The sequence below is a fragment of the Vanacampus margaritifer genome, chromosome 4 (genome assembly GCF_051991255.1).
Source record: "Vanacampus margaritifer isolate UIUO_Vmar chromosome 4, RoL_Vmar_1.0, whole genome shotgun sequence".
Classification (NCBI taxonomy): Eukaryota; Metazoa; Chordata; class Actinopteri; order Syngnathiformes; family Syngnathidae; genus Vanacampus; species Vanacampus margaritifer.
Genome location: NC_135435.1, coordinates 26,464,058 through 26,482,511, shown reverse-complemented (window position 1 = coordinate 26,482,511; position 18,454 = coordinate 26,464,058).

The window sequence follows — 18,454 nt, the reverse complement described above, 5'->3', positions numbered from 1 at the left end:
AAAAGACTGTCTTACAGTGACATTTCTCTCGAATATTGCATGTTTATTTTGTTGTTTGATGCATACGCACGTCTCCCATGAACGAAGATAGCAAATATATGTATTTATTTTCCCACTTTGTCTCTATTTAGATTTAGCATTGTGTTTAAGTTTGTAGTTGTGAAAAAAAGATATATATTTTTGTGGCGGCGCAATGTACAGTGCAAATGCCACATTGACTCTCATGGGCCTCCACGTCTAACCCAAATCCTTCTCTTTTCTTGAAAAATTGTTCTGTGTGCAAAGCACAAGGGACTTGGAAGAGAAATGTGTGTTCTGCCTACCCCTGCTGTATTAGGTTGCTCATTGACTGTAACATCTCTCTTTATTCTGACATTTTCTTCCTCGCACCCTTGTTGCCCTCCTCCACTCCAACCATTTTACAGCCCTTGAGGCTATTGTGCCATACGGCCCGCTCAACTTTCCGCCTCTGGCCCCCACACTTCCCACAGTCACTAATACGAAGAGGTTTGTTATGGAGGCCCAGTTAAAGCAGTGAGCACTGGGGCAAAGTCTTGCGGGGCCGGCCTGAATGGATGAGCTGTCAGGCAGCCAGTTCTCTGATGAGAGAGCCAGACTTCATGCAGACCCAAATGGAATGGAAATATTGGATCCTGTCAGTCCCCACAGAAAACGAGGATCCCATGTCAGGACTACCCAGAAATCAGCTGAAAAAGTACGGGAATATGGACTTCATTGTAGCTTTATCAAGTGTATCTGTGGGCATCCGCATTTAGCAGGATTACACTTATAGACTGCTAGCTTTAAGTAAAACAGAAAATAATTGAACTATCAATACAACATAATAGAGCCTCCTGAGTTTTTATCTTTAACTCTGTCCATTTTATTCAAACACTTCCAAGTTTTTTTGTGCTAGGATAAACCACCGGGAGCGCAGAAAGTGACAGGTGACTCCTGGAAGAGGAAGCGAAAGTATGAGGCCAAGGTAGAGGAGATTGACGCTGATGGAATAAGCAGACAAATTGGCTTCCCAAGAGGGCGTGAACAGATGAAACAGTGATTCTCTTATAGGAGGATGCAAAATAACTTCACACACAGGCATTAACATACAGTGAAGAACAATGCAGAGGACACAAGTGAAAATTAGATGAGAAAGCGTCAGTTTCCCTTTTCACTCAAGTTTACATCATGACAGTTTTGCCATTCGACTTGTGGCAAACCTGATATATAAATACTATTTATAACTGCTTCTTATATTCAAATATTAATATTCTTTGTGGAATTTTTAAGCTTAGGGATTTATGTCACGTTTATTTGGTTTCTACTGATCATGTACAGTGCCGTGAATAAGTATTTGCCCTCTGATCAAATTCTTACTATTTTGCATAGTGGGTTTCCTCAATTTAATGTTCACAATCATCAAACAAATAAACTGAGTTCATTTTCACTGACCACACATACCTGTTCAATCAAAAAATAACTCGAGAAAGTCAGCAAAAAAAATCCCAATACAATTTTTTTTTATCAATCAATCAATCTTTATATAGCACTTTTCATACAAAAAAATTGCAACTCAAAGCGCTTTACATAGTTTAAAAACAAATCCCCAGCCCACCGCGCCCCACCATACCAATCCACAAAAAAAAGAAGTGCATAAACAAACATTCAAAACAAAGCAAAACAGATTATCTGAGGCCCCTCAGGTTTAGCACCGGCAACCTGGTGCCGAAAATGCGATCTCTGCGCCAAGAGAGGGCCATGTTGATTAGTCTGTGCCTGCTTTGTTACTTCAGAACCTGGACAACTTGTTGTGATTATTGGAACCACAAATTCAGCTTTTTCCTGGAAAATCCTGAGGGAGAATTTCCAACTATCAATTTGCATCCTCAATCTGAAGCACGCTTGGATTCTACAGCGAAACTACAATCCAAAATATACCAGCTTCTGAATGACTTAATTATAACAAAACAAAGAAGACGAAAATGACGTGGCTTGAACAACCTTCTAGGTTTGCTGAATTTAATTAAAAAAATAATAATTCTGCAAGTAAGAGTGGACCAAAATTTCTCCACAGAGATTTGAAAGATTATTTGCCACTCATAGAAAACGCTTGGTTTCAGTTGTTGCTGCCAAGGGTGGGCCCACCAGTTATGAGGATTAGGGGGCAAAAACAATTTTCACACACGGCTAAGTAGCTTTCAGTAGCTTTTTATCTATTTATTTTATTTTATATACAGGTATAAAGATTTGCGGACGTAAGGATTTGAGATCCCAAATATTAAACAGGTTTGAGATTAATGATTGTCGATGCTGACTCTTCTCCAAGCACACCGGGGTAAAAAAAATACAACTCGGAGCACAACCCACACCACAAAATAACACTTTCACAATCTCGTGGAGGCATCGGAGAATTGGGCCTGACTTGATCCAAAGGAAGGAAAAATGCTCAAATAATGCCCGATTGCCAGTGTATTTACTCTTTTCTGAATGATTTCGTCTTTCTTGCCTACACGACTCCCCAGCCATTAGAGAATGATTTCTTTTTAATTATGTCAGTGTGGTGTTTTTTTAAACTCACCTCCACTGTAACAGTAATAGCTAAACAACATGAAATTTGGATGTATGAGCAGAAGGTTTTTCAATGTTTTTGGAACATTATTTGATCATGCAGATTCTTTTCTGTCTTACACACATACAGTATAGACTTGTTTTGTGGAAAACACTACTTCACCTTTATATTTTTATGCAGGATCGTGAGTGATCGGCGGTAACAATCAATACACAGAGACTGATTTACTGTGCTAGAATAATTGTGCCTTTTATTCTCCGCAAACAGTAATCAACACCTGTGCTGTGCTAGAATAATTGTACCCTTTCTTCCCCGCAAACAGCAATAATCACAACTCACTTTGCTAGAATAATGGTGCCTTTTATTCCCCGCAAACAGCAATTAATACACTACAACGTTAAGCAGCATAATATGATCATCATCAGCGCTTACCTTGGCACGAGGCCGGAGAGCCCACGGTCCGGGTAGAACAAGCTGCAAAATGGCTGGGCAATCGTACGTATTCCACAGCTGACTCTGACCGGACCGCGTGCCGCTCCGTCTTTTATTCGTTAGCGTGAGAAACCGGGCTAGCCAAGCCCTTTCTCAAACACTTTCGAAAACATGTTTTGCAAAGCAGGGAAGGCTGTAGTATAAACAAGGAAGAGTTCCCAGGCTGATTCCGCCCTTTATTTACATATTGTTGGGCACCTGGATTCGTACAACAGTTCAGGACAACAACATATCCTTATATAAGAGGTTACATGAGGACATATCAAACCATGGTTATTTTTCCCTTCAAGACTGTATAAAGGTTTTATTATGTTACATTCTTAATTCAATGAAGGAATCTTTCAGAGAGCTCCGTTTGGGCACTTGTCAATGTAGTCATTGTTCATTATTTGACACATACCTTCCACTCAATCATAAGCAAACACACACCTGACTGAATCTTACTTTTGATGTGCATCAGTAGAATATGCACCCTGTTACACAAACATACACTAGGATGAGTATGAAAAAAGTACATATTGATAAAATGACTATTCTGTGGCCAAAGACAGGCAGGGGAATAAGTGGAACCAGCAGAGCTGGAGGAGTATGAGCGGAAAGACATGAGCAGGGACCTCATCACAATGCAGCACAGCAGTGCAGCTCTTGGCTTGCACCACAGGAATCCCATCTTCAGGGCTCGGAGCAGGTAATAGGAAAGATCCAGTCATTAATGCAGAGAGAGGACAATCGTGTGTTCTCTCTGGAAGTCTTAGCCTTTCTATTGCTCGCCTTGGATTCAACACCACACATCACCTAATACATTAAACACGGTTCATGGCATGAATGGCAGCCAACTTCCATGCAGAGAACTGAATCTTTATAAAAATAAGACTAGGAGGCCTTTTGTGCTTAAAACCCAAATTTCCTATCATTATGCACCTGTTAAGAATTATTTTAGTGTTCATGGGAATACAAATTGAATGGCAAAATACATATTTTTAAGTGTTAAATAAACACTCAATCCATCCATCTTTGGTTAATCCGGCTTTGCGGGGCTAGTATCCCAAGCACAGAAGTCTAGAATTCCCTTTCCCAGCCACTTCATCCAGCTGTTCCAGGCATTCCTAGGCCTAGACTTATAGCCTCTCCTGTGTGTTCTTGGTTTTCCCCGGGACACTTCAACAGGTAAGCATCTACGAGGCATCTAAATCAAATGCCAGAACCACATCATGTGGCTCCTGAAAGAGGAATAAAATTATTTGTCCTCTTTGCGTGTTCCAAAACTTGAAGACAGATTTAATGCAAGAAAAAACACCCTTGCAAAAATGATTTTATCTAACAGAGATCTCTGGACACTCAAACAGCCTCTAATTCATCACTTAAACAGGTGGGATTCAGAGCGTCGAAATGTGTCTCTTCCGCGTGTAAAATGGCTTCTTATAGTTAAAACCGACCGCCTCTCTTTCATTTGTAGACAAAACATACTCTCTGGGTACTTTTCCATGAGCGATGGCGAAAACAGAGTCAGGAGTGCGTGTTCGAAACAGATTCTGTTCTCAAGGACCAAATGTGTTTTCGCACAAAGCGCTGAGAAGGAACTTTTTTAGACTAAATAGTATGTCCCATTTTAAGGTCAGATTATACCGAAATCAACACCATCTGCTCTGCACAGGACACAAAACATTTCAACAAGGTTAATATAAAGAATTAAAATGTTAATGTGTAACAATGGTTAATATATGAAATGAAGAATTAAAAATGTTATAATATCTATCACTCCTCTCTGTGCGGAAGAACAACAGATAGACCAAGACTCCCAAATGACCAAGCTCCTCTACCTCCAAGGAAGAGACCAGACACTTTTCGGCACTTGCATCCATGATCTCAGTTTTCACAAGTGAGGGCGGGAACGCGATCGACCGGTAAATTGAACATTTCCCCTTTCTGCTCCACCATGTCAAAATTATTTATAAAGTCAATCATCGAACTACTGGTATTATTCAGGTTCCTATTTTGTTTTTTAAGCATTCCCACTCTTTCTAGGTTTTCTATCATGGTGTTCATGATGGGCCATGTTGGGCGTGTCTTGGGTTGACTTGCGACTTGAGTTGCTCGACAACAAGTCGAGGGGACAGTGGACCAGATAGTCGTCCATTGCTGGAGCTCTCCATTCAAGTCGGCGAGACTTCCTTGTTCGTCGACCCTGCTCACTCGACAATTGAAAGGCAGTTTGCAACGACGGAGTCCAACCCAAGACACATGTAGGACCGCCCCCTTATTTGAATAACATTTAGTCCTGGTATTATGGACCAAAACTGGCAAAATTAAAAATAAATAAATGGCTAAATAAATGACTAAAAGTGTAAATAAAAAAATGCATATAAAAAATATAATTCAAAAATTAAATACAAATGTAGTCATATATATATATATATATATATATATATATATATATATATATATATATATATACGGTTTTATTTCCATTTATTTATTTAGAATTTTGCCAGTTTAGATTAGTAATAAGAGCCTGTCATTGTGAGCAAATAAAATTAAGCACATTCTTTTGAAGGATTTTTGGCAGCGAACGTGAGATGACAGTGTTAAAATTAGGGTTGGGAACAATAAACCTTTACAACCAGATAGCCCCTAAAGCCGAGAGATACTGCTGTATTGTAGCAGACTACTTAATTGCTAAAAAAAATACACATGAAATTCTTAGATACATCGATTGTAGATTTGTGACACTGGCTATCTCAAGGCTAGTAATCATTGCATGAATTTTAACCTACGAACAGAATCTGAGTCCAAACTAAAATACTGTGTTTTACTTCTCTGTTAACAGACAGCCATCTATCTTGGACAAAATAATCTTTGAGTTGTATCAAAACATGTTTATCATCTAAAATAATTGTAAACACTCTTATGACAACCTCCGACGATTCTAATCCGTTGATGATAACAATAGTATAAAACAGAGAATGTCAGTATGCATATCAACAGTTAATATATGACAGTCTCACAACAAATACTTGTCTATCCAAAATTCATGGCCATGGATTTGCATTCTGTCCATAGATTGAAATGCCAGTGATGGGAATGTGTGTCACTCAGATGCTATAAGAATAACTGACAGTTTTCCAATCAGGGCATGTAGGTTTGAATGACATTGGAGGCGAGGAGGGGATTATCCCTGCCATCAAAATGGAAATAAATATAAATAAATATAAATAATAAATTATATATATATATATATAGTATATATATATATATATATATATATATATATATATATATATAGTATATATATATATATATATAGTATATATATATAGTATATACAGTGTTTCACACATAAGCTTATACTGTATATTTCTACGGTAATTACGTTTTTATTTTTTGTTGTTTTTTACTGCAAAACTGGGTAAGCTACTTGTGAGAAGTGTTGGCTTTCTGCTTTCTACTTGTTTGTGGCACATCTTGTCAGAGGGCTTATTATTGGACTCCAAGGTACAGTAGCTACTCTATTTTCTATTTTGGTCTCCAGATGGTTTGCAGGTAATGGGAAAAAAAAGTAGAAAGTTAAAGCCACCAAAATCTGTCTATTTTCTTTTCTTTTTTAAATGAATGAATCCATTCATTATACTCATTATTCTCACAATTTGTTATATTCTTTGTCTGGTACACACCACATACAGTGCAAAGAGTGATTAAGATTAAACAAGGCACTCAAAAACTCTGTTTTGGGTTTTGGTTGAAGTCACAGAAAATATGATTCAATTTAATGGACCACTCTAGCATAATAATTTACACACCTCATATTTTACTGTTCTTACTACGATCCAATGTGTAGAGAATGAGTGTGTGCTTGTGAATGATACAAATTCATTAAGATAATTTTTTTCAAACCAAAACATTCCCATTGATCTTGAAGTTGTTTTCAGACACACCGTTGGAGCCAAATGGTGTCGAACAAACATTGACAGATGGGAGGTGGAAGGAAGCTCGGGGGAAAAGCCTTGCGTCTCAGTTTCACTGCAACAATGAAGCACGTGTGCTTGCTATTGTTGCTATTGTTCATCCACACAGTGGGCATCAGCTGAGCAGAAAACGACATCACATCCTGTCTTAGTGCTATTGATCTTGAGTGACGGGGGCCTCAAAGTATTTTAACGGTTGAGGAGGTTTCCTTGGCAATCGGAGAGGGGCCCCAGTAAGTCGGGCGTCTGGCAGTTGCATCATTCAAACGGGAACATGAAAGTGATGCATTGAAATTCCAACCAATCACATCACAACATTGGGATCTGTTGTGCCGCGTATAACAGCAACACAATATTTCAGCTTTTTAAGATAACACACACATACTGGACATATACAGGGTGTCCATTGCCATTTAAAAAAAATATTAAAAATGCAATAGATTAGATATTTTATTTAGATTTGTTCTATTGTATTCAGCGTTTATTAAAGTTTTTTTTATCACACTGCATTTGTGTGTTTCAGGGATCCTGTTTGTCAAAGGTCAAAGGTCGCCCACTCCTTCCTTTATCTAACACCGTCCCTGTCTCCATAAATTTCTTGTGCCATGCACGAATTGACGGACGTGATGGTGGATTTCTTCCATACTTAGTTCTGTAGTTTCACTGAGTCTGCCTATCTGATTTTGTTTCAATAAACCATGAGACACGTTGCGCCTTCTCTTGAGGGATGGCCATTTTGTAGGGGTTCATTCAACATCACCTCTTTGACAAACAGGATCCCTGAAATACACAAATGCAGTGTCATAAAAAACTTTAATAAACACTGAATACAATAGAACAAATCTGAATGAAATATCTAATCAATTGCATTTTTAATAATTTTTTTAAATGGTAAAGAGACTTTATGTACACCCTGTATATTTGTAATTGTTAATTTGATCTACATTCTAACTATATAGGTCAATTATTTAACAAACTTTTTAAGTTACATTTTGCACATAAAACTGAGTCAGTTAAATTATTTTGTATTTACTCACTTTTTCCACTTAGCTCTGATACTTTTCAGGCTGGATTGTATCTTTAATTACAATATAAAATATGTGATGTATTGTAATGTGTCAACAGGTAGGCAGCTGTGTTCCGAAGTGAAACAAAACCAGCTTGGCTGTTGACCAATTTAGAGACAGCAATCATCCTGAAAGAGGGCTGAGCCGCACTCTAGACTCCACTCTATTGTTGGCCATCTGTAAGTGTGCCTCACACGCACTCGTGCGCGTTCACACACAGACACACACACACACACACACTTTTGGACATGGGCCAGAGGGTGGTGTTAATAGTCCCAATGGAGGAGGGGCAAATTATACCGTTAAAAGTAATTATTTTCCAAAATACTTTTTTTAAAGGACGGGGTTAAGAGGTCATATATGGAAATGTAATTAGCTTCCATTGGTTTAAGGGAAAGTTGTCAAAGAACCCCATTTTCTCCTGCTTATATTCAGAGTATTTTTTTTTTTTAATTACCAGGATATTTAGGATATTAGGATATTTTTTCAAGTAAGTGATGAGTACAAGTTAGGCTTCTGTCTTATGCATTACTACCAGTTTTAATAAAGTTGTGTATATATTATTATATTGTCTGCATTTTCCTTTATAACAGCCAGTAAAATGTTTACACATAAATGTTGTTTACAATGTAGTATGCCAAAAGACTGAGTGGGTGAGATATTTCCAAGATGTGGGACACATTATTTTCATTTTAGATGTGTTTTTTTTTTTATCTCACTAATATCTCAAGGGCATGTTGCCAATTAAATTCTTACGAATAAATACATGGTATTATGTTTAAAGCCAGATTTTAAACAAACCACGAAGGGAATTGAAGCCCATGACCTAATTTGCACATTAGTAGGTCGAAGAAAGAAGAGCAAAATAGAACCTTAATTCCTCATAGTATTTGTTACTAGAACAGTTGAATGCCTAATATTGTTTTCTTAGGCTTGTTGGGGAGGGGCGGCGGCATGCAGGCAGTGTAATAATATAGTCAAATGAAGTCTACAAATTGAAAATAATTAACTGAGGTTTGAACCCTGTTGCCATTAGTCTTGCATATTGGCTTGATTGTAGAAATCTGAGTGGTAGTCATCTGAAGGGTTAAAACATTTATTTATTTTTTCAGATTTTGTCTTTTAACAAATGTTTAAGGCTACCCTTTTAGGAATTCCAGGATTAAGACAAATGGCCGCTTGTTAAAAAAATAAAATAAAATAAAATAAAATAAAAACTAGCTAAACTGCTTGTGAGTAATTACTACATTTACAGAACAAATATTTATAGGTGGTAAAATTTATTAGGTTAAACAAAAAAAAACATCCAAGTGGTTAACCTATGGTAGAGTTATGGGGTAGTGGGTACTCTTTAAAACAAGTACACACACTTGACTCAATGAGTCAGCTCTAGATTGTATCAGATAATTTCCTGGTTAGCAATTTCTCTCCAAAATAATCTGATATATTATATTCAGAGTTTAACCTTTGATCTAAAACTTTGCAGCTCCCACTTTCATCTTGCATACCTTCTCTTAAAGACTTTTATGACTTAGAACTTTGTATTTAATGACGTTTTAGAAACAGAACACACATTTGGATTTCTTTTTCTGTTTCATAATACCTTCTCCTTATCCCTCAAAACTTTAAAATCACAAGGTGGGTCTTAACATTTTGCACATCTTTTTGATCTTTCAGGTTTTAACAGATTTTGATTCAGAATTACACTTGGGCATCAGTTTTATTGGGATATCACCTATGTGACCCTCCGACTTAAATTAAGATATGAATCTCATTTGCCAGCGAGAAAGAAGTGGAAGGTTATTTAAACAAACCTTCATTACCATAAGCTATAGCAAAGCACCTGCCTTTCTAATCCTTCACAAGTCTCAGAAGACCATCTGTACACTACACCCTACAAAACATCATAAAATAATGCCACGTTAGATAATATGCACCTCCGCTGATTCTTTCAAATAGTTTGTAGTCTTACTAATTGTACTTCATTTGAGGGGCCATGTTAGACTTCAGTGTCCGGTGTTTTTTTCCAGAGGGGAGAAAAATTTATTCCACTAGCTTTATTAATTAACAATATTATCAATTAATAATTATCAACAATAAGATCATATCATTTTTCAGGTTATTTTTTTCTTTCTCTTATTTTTTTTATAATGAACTTTGTAACATACAGTAATTATGTTCTATCCTCTATTTTTTGCATCACACCAACCTGAAATGTCTAAATCAGACACATTACTTCTTCTGAAAGGTTAGTCTTGTTACTTGCAAGCACCTACCTGCTAGTCCTAATTGATAAGGGTAACACCCAATGTTCTGCTTGGAAGGACTTAAGACCGGAGAAGATGCTGACTGATGAAAGGAGAGAAACTAAATGTTTAATAGGATGGCTGTGACTTAAAGGCACACTTGCCATCCAGCATTAAAGGAGCCGATGCCCTCTTACATTCAATAAATCGTGCTTGGACTCCCGGCTTTCCCAAACTTCCCAAAAGAAAGATACAAGACTTCAAAATGCTAAAATATTTAAAATAATTATGAAGTGATGGTAGGAAGAAAGCAACACCAAAAAAAAAAAAAAAAAATTCAGTAGAGGACACTGAGGACGAATAAAAGCAAGCATGAAGGAGAACGTCTTTCATTTCCCAACATATAGCTAATCGTAAAATATTATATACGAGTACATAAAGTAAACATGCAATGGCCCTAATAACCCTGGTTTAAGGCTCACAAGGCCGTCAAAAATACAAATTGTTATTCACTACATCTACTGTTTCTGCTGGTCAGAGTAGAGCAGAGTAATTCGTTTTAAATCAATGATTTGTGTCACAAAAAACTTGCACTAAAACCATGATTCAAATGAGCGTACACGGTGGCTATAATGAAATTAGAGGAGAGAGGAAGTTGAGTGTTACTCTTTGTTTTCTTCAAATGGTTCAAGGAAAATACGGGAAACCCCAAATAAATTCAACAAATTGCAACTCTTCTCTCGCCATTGGCATTTTTATAAAGCGGCCTAAACGCCCATGCTTTGCATATTTCTGTACTTCATGCCTGTTGTAACCCAAAAATAATGATCCGCCATGACAAAGAATCACATTTAGGAAAGTCAGAAGCGCTCCAGAAATCACAGCCTGATGTGGGTGTTCTCATTGCATTTGTGATTTCACGGAGCCCTAGTTAAGTTTCTTTGTCAACTTTCGTATGTAAAGCCATCAAACAAAAGCAATTCCGTGATTTTCAATAGAAGACTCAAGTCATGACTGAATATATTACCGCAGCACAAATATAGGTACTCAAGTGTAAACCTCATCCTAAACTCATTTTTCTGCAATGGGTCCATTGCTTTTTTTGCCCTTCACTCGTCAGTATTGCTTGATTCAGTGCAGTTTGGCAACAAAATGCGGTGGCACGTTTGAGGTTCGTCTTCATAGTGCAGCTTATAAAATATCTTGATTTGAGCCACAGAGAGCTGGATCATATTTGAGCTGATGCATTTTGTCACACTCCAGAAAGCTTCCAAAAGCCTGCAGCCATTTATTACTGTACATGGAAAAATGTGGCAGATGTCTGTACTATACATATGCCTGTATCGAGTTCAAAGCTTATCTGGTTGATAACCCAAATAAATTATAATCCATTTTACCCATACAGAATTATTTATCTTTCAAATTAATTTAGCTTATTTGGTAGTAATTTCTGACTATTCTGGCACGGACATCAGTTGAAACATCAGCTGCCAGAAATATCAATTGCATGCCTCTTAACTCGTATTCATTTCAAGCTAAACCGCCCAAAATGCTGGGGCATTAATGAGCAGAAGCATCAATCCTACTTTCTGACACTTTTATGCTTGAAAAATAATTTTTGTGTCAGCCAATAACCGGTCCTGATTCTCAGGAGCACAAGCTCTGGGCTTGTGCCTCCACCAAAGTCTAATGGGATATATCAACTATGCATAACCGGGGCAATCACTCACTCCATCTCCTTTCTGACAGGTCTCAGTTCTGCCTTGTGGGTAATATCATTTCTGTTATCTTAAGGTATCAAATTTCCAACTTTATTGGCAACGATATTTTCTTACCATTTAGGATGGTGGTGCCAGTACTTTGGTCATTCGTTTGGGGAACTGGAATGTTAACCAGCAAACTGCTGAATTGGTCGGGACTTTTAACATTTTAATTATGATGAATTCCTAAATTAACAGAATAATAGCATACATAAAAAAATTGCCCAATTATCACACTTTTGTATTTATTCCTAATCATGGAGAAGAGAATGGTCGTGATTTGCAAATTGCAACAAAGCGTCAAGTATTATCACCAGAACAATACAAGCCGATGCCATCATATAAATGCAAACATGTTGCAGCGAGCGCGGACAACAAAGCTAAAGGTGGTATCAACCGTTCTGTTAAGAACAAGCCTAATTTGTCTCAGTAACTGTCTGCAAGAGCAAAATAAATTGACTTAGAGGTATTGTGAGGGGCTTGTTATTAAATCATATTCAAATGATTGTCATACTGTTGTGATCTCAATTGCAACAATGGTTGTTGCTCAGGATAAAGTGCCGAGCCCACTTGAATTTAGAACCAAATCAAAATTTGAGCCCTGTTAGACTTGTCAGTTGCTTTTGTTGTTGTTTTTTTTCTGAGAGCTCAGTATAGTATACCGATTCGACATGTCATCATCATTGCTCTCTCTCTCTTTTTTTTTCTTTTTTTTTTGTATGTGAATTTTTTGAATGTGTGCTAATTAATTTACCTATAACCTATTAACAATCCCATACCGTTCACCTAAACCGAATACTTCAGAATCCAGCTAGAGTCGTGAAGTTGTCAGGAGACCCGAGGAAGGATCAAAGAAAAGAAAGGAAAGTGAAATCCAGCAGACTTTAGTTTAAATTGCATCTCATTATTAAGTTACATAATACATTTCTTTATATATATATATATATATATATATATATATATATATATGCATATATAGCAGCACGGTGGCTGACTGGTTAGCACGTCCGCCTCCCAGTGCTGAGGACGTGAGATCGAGTCCGGGCTTCGGCCTTCCTGGGTGGAGTTTGCATGTTCTCCCCGTGCTTGCGTGGGTTTTCACCGGGTACTCCGGTTTCCTCCCACATTCCAAAGACATGCATGGCAGGTTAATCGAACACTCCAAATTGTCCATAGGTGTGATTGTGAGTATGGCTGTTTGTCTCTGTGTGCCCTGTGATTGGCTGGCAACCAGTTCAGGGTGTACCCTGCCTACTGCCCGAAGCCAGCTGGGATAGGCTCCAGCACCCCCTCGACCCTTGTGAGGAAAATGGATGGATGGATGGATGGATGGATGGATATATATATATATATATATATATATATATATATATATAAAATGTGTGCGGGCAAAAGAAAGACATTGTTTGCCTATCAGGTTCTTAACCTTGCCTCAAGCTTTCACGTTCTGTTAATAAGTACTATGACAGCAGAGGCTTTAGTTTTACACCTCAACTTGACCTTCAGTTTAGTGCCATGTAACGGGTAATCACTCCTCTTCACAACCACTGACTCAGCTGTTCTCTCGTGCTCCTGTGATTTTTGATGATAACTAACCAAGCAACTTTGTCATCCAAAGTCAACACACAGGTCAAGGGCACAGTATACATTTTAATGCGCCCGCCCCCACGATCAGCATCAGGTTTTTCTTGTTTTTATGTTGTTGTCAATTTGGTACATCACATTAGTGTAAATTCTCAAGTCTTTTAAGTCAAATCAACGCGATATTACACCTTTACTTGACATCGGAAATAAAATGGCTGGTTAATGAGTGGATTGACAGGCGGAACATTAGATCTAATCACCACAAATGTCTGTTTGCGGGAGCTCTTCAGTGCAACACGTTGCATCATGCTAAGCAAAAGCTTTGCACACTCCTGGGAGACTAATTAGCCCTCCTACCATGGCTAATTAGATAGTGACAAAAACAGCTGGGTAGGGAGACATTTAGTTTCTACAGTATGCATCAAATAACTGCCTTTACACATTAACAATACATCACTGATACAATTGTGAAAAGTATGGTTAAAAATAGAGCGTGTGACTGACAGGCCCGGGTTTATTTCTCCTCGCCCAAGCAAGCATACTTACTGGCTGATTTGCCTTTGAGCAACACGCTCGAGTCTCCCAATTTCTCCCCGTTGACAGCTGAAAATATTCCCATTTATTATGATCTATTTAATCTGCAGATTAATAAACAGATTAATTGTCAGATTCACCTGACATTTCAGAACAAAAATGAGTGCATCATTTTCCCATCAAATCCCGAGTAACAGAACAGATTTCCGAATTTAATTGGTTATCAGTGGACAAAATGAGCGACAACAGTTATTTTTTTGTGAAAAACTGCAGTTTCTGTTTTGTCCTCACGGGCCAGATTGGAGCTACTGACGGACCGGTTATGGCTCGCAGTCTATAGGTTTGACACCACTGACTAAAACCCTATTTCATTGGGGGAAAGCACTGTAACTACCAGTTACAGTGTGTGTAATTTTGACATAAATGTTTGAAGAAATTTGTGCATTATCAGAAGAATACCTGACATATCATTGCATGATTCTACTGAAATACAACAGAAACAAATAGGAAGCAATTCTGTTTTCATGTTTCTGCCCTTTAGTGGTGTATTTTGGAGTAACGTGGCATTTATTTCATTTAATATCACACTACCAGTTCTTCGGGCCCGAATGCTTTGAATTCCCCAAGGAATAAATAGGTTCCTTAATCCTCTCTACCTGCTTGCTGCCACCCAGGATAAAGGCCATAAAGATCTAGTTCTACTTCCTCTCATCAGAATGATGTGCTTTGCATAGCTTTTCCACTTCATCTAGAATCACTATAATCCCTCTGCTCCTGTGTAATTATCTCTCCTTTAGGCTGATCTCACCGAGCACAGCTTCGTTACATTACCTACTCACTTTTATCTATGGCTCTTAGAGCTACTGCCAAGGGTCCTCTTAAGTCACCCCACAACTTTTAGCTTGGCATACATTTGCCAACGTACAGTATAAGTTGAATTAATTCCTTTGCTTCCTGACAGTAGCCATAGAAAAGTAAAAGCTCCTCACGGTACCTTATTTTATTAATTATTTATTTGTATTTTATTGTGAATATACAGAAACATTGTATCCAAATCAAAAATAAACAAAGATAATTAATTAAGTAATTGCCATGAATAAATCATGGGACCTGTTTTCTAAAAGTCAAGTCAAGTCTACTGTTTGTAGAAGACTTCCTCAACAAACTTTACAGAGGACCACCAAGAAATGAGTTATTAACTCATTCACTGCCATAAATTCATTTTCAAAAAAGATTATTAAAAATTTGGAGAAAAGAGGCAATTATTTTTTTTATTTATTGTAATTAATCGCATGACTTCACTAGTTTTCATACTCTTGTTATCAAAAGTGGGAAAAAAATGTTAAACTAATAGAAATAGTGAAAATGAATTTTTGACGTCAATGGTAGTGAATGAATAAAAAAAAAAAGATTAAAAATTGGGGGAGTCAGGCGATTAAAGTTTTTAATCATAATTAATTGCATGACACCTCTAGTTAACTCATGATTAATCACAAATTTCATATCTGTTTTAAATGAACAATAAAAAAAATCTAGGTTTTCATACTCTTGTTAACAAAAGTGGAAAAAATGTTAAACTAAGAGGAATAGTTCAAATGAATTTTGGACGTTTTTATAGCCGTCAATGGCAGTGAATGAGTTAACAAGAACAAATTGTGGTCTAGGTTGAAATTTGCTACAAAGCAGGGACCTCAAACAAGTTATACAAGCTCATTTTAGGAGTATTCTTGCGAGTAAATGGCTTTAACTCCAAAGCCGTTCAGTCATACGCACAGTTTTCTGATTCAATTCATACTTAATGTTATTTTTTTTTAAAAACATGGTTTCCTTCAACGCGTGTTGGAGCAGTGGGCAGGCCAGTGCCATGCACGTCTCACTGGTGTCAATTAAATTCCACATTTGTTATGGAAGTTAACTTCACATTAAAAGTGTGATATATTTTTCAAATATAAACTCAGTGGAATTAATGACATGCTTAGGCTTTCATTGCTTCTTCTGGGACACTAATTAGAGTTGATGCAACACATGATGGCAACAAAATAAAACCGCATGTCGACAAAATGATTGTGTCTACCAATTTGAAGAAGGATGCAATCAAACTGATTGTAAGATCCTCCATCATGCAGCAAGATAACTTTGTCAAATCAACAAACACGTTCATCAGGGGCAAGAAGACTTAAACCCAACAGAGCATGTATTTTACAGAGGAGACTACGTAAGAATACGTTAAAGGAAATTATGTGAGTTATTTGTATTGTTCCGCCTTAATATCTTCCCAAATTTGGAAAAGTATACCAATTATATGTAATTCATCAAATTAGGTTTACCATCTTTTCAGTTGTATCTAAAACACATACATGGTTTTAGGCTTTCTATGAGCAATTAAAGGTAAATTAGCATTCATGATTGATTTTCACTGAAACAACCCCCTTTGCTCCCGGCTGTTTTACTGGATTTTGACTCATTTTGCAAGGCCCACGGAATATTGTGTTCTATTGCTGTTAAAACATGGAACCTACCAAAAGAAAGATTAGAGTATGTTTGTATCTGTTTCCGTTTTGCAGCAATCATCATTAGAATATAACAAAGTTTCATCATTATTCCCAAACGCTGGGAAAAAGGGCTTGTTGCAACATGGCCCTGGCTGATCTCTTATACTCTGCTGCCAACTGCTAGTCGTTTTTTTTTTTGTTTTTGTGTGTAATATCTACCATCGCTTTAAGCGTCCTCTTCAGGTCAGAAGCTGCATCAAAGCCTTCTGTATGTTCTAGCATAAAAAAAATATCTTAAAAAATGTGTGAATACATTTGGGGGAGTGAAGGGCAAAGTATTAAAAAAACGTATTTAAACGTTTTTGGGTTCGAATGAGTTAAATTAAGCCCATGTGCTCAACACTGTTCATTAATTACTACCATCTTAACAATAACCTACCAAACCAAACTGATAGACGCTGAGTGAAAGGATTTGCAACTATATATTAAGCCCATTTCGCATTCACCTTTTTAAAGTAAATCTGTTCCAATACTTTTGCTCAAGTGAAAATGTGCAAAAATAATGCTCCGTTGTATATCTGATGAAGATAAAATATGTGGGAAAAAAAACTGAAATGTCGGTCTGATGTCTCATATTCATCTTTTGACGGTAAAACACAACGTATTTAGTCAACAGCAAAAATACAGGAATACTTTTGTAAAGGTGTGTAGATACACCTGAGCGTGTTCATTGAGTCTGAGTAATTTCAGCCTCCAGTCATGCATTTAAAATAAAAGTGCCATAATGAATTCAAGATGTATTTATTTGCTTATCTATTGGGTGGATTGGAAAACTGCTTGAGATTTTTTTTTTCTTTTTATCTTCAGACCGTCAAACTCAATTTAATGGCTGTGAGAATTTCTTAGTCACTGAAGGAATGGGGTCATCTCTGACTGGCTGGACTGGAGGGCTCTGCCTCTTCTTGACTACCAAGAAGTGTCAACTTAAACCTTTTGCAAACATTCACTGGAGTGTTACAAAGTATATACAGTGATTAATGTTGACCAATTATTGCTGAAATGTAGAGCGCTAGATTGTCTTACATCACAATGTTGTTGTTTTTTTCAGTTTTCTATGCATTCCTGCAAGTGTGATGTTCAAGGCATGTTTTCTTCATGTGATCACGTGACTACTGTAATATCACCACTACAATGTTTCCACCTGATTTACCCACCAGTGATGAAGACGGGGCTTTCCTCGGGGATAACACAAAGGGCAGAGGTGTTAATTATTCTACAGATAAGCAATGTCAGCAGAATTCTCTCATTGCTCTTAATTGTCCCTTTGGGGCACTCTGGTCCTCATTATGGAAACACTTAATCTAGTGTTGATGTTATTTTGATCAAGCCACTAATGCTGTTATTTTAGTACTTCATTTTAAAATATCTAATTATAATTTAATATATCAAGTGTAAATAAATAAACGCATAAAAATAAAAGATGCTATCAGCTCTGGATTGAAATATACACTGCAAGGTTGAGGCACCAAACAAGGACACTATTGGGCCTAGCTTGAATGACGCCCTGTGCAAAACAACAACACACACCTGCGCGCGCACACACACACACACACACACACCGATTGTAAAATTACCCATGTGTCCTTTATCATAACTGTCTGATGTTTGTAATAAATAATTCATTGTGTTATGATCATTTATCAGAGCTAAACAAAGTAACATCACTACAATTGAATGCAAGAAATGAC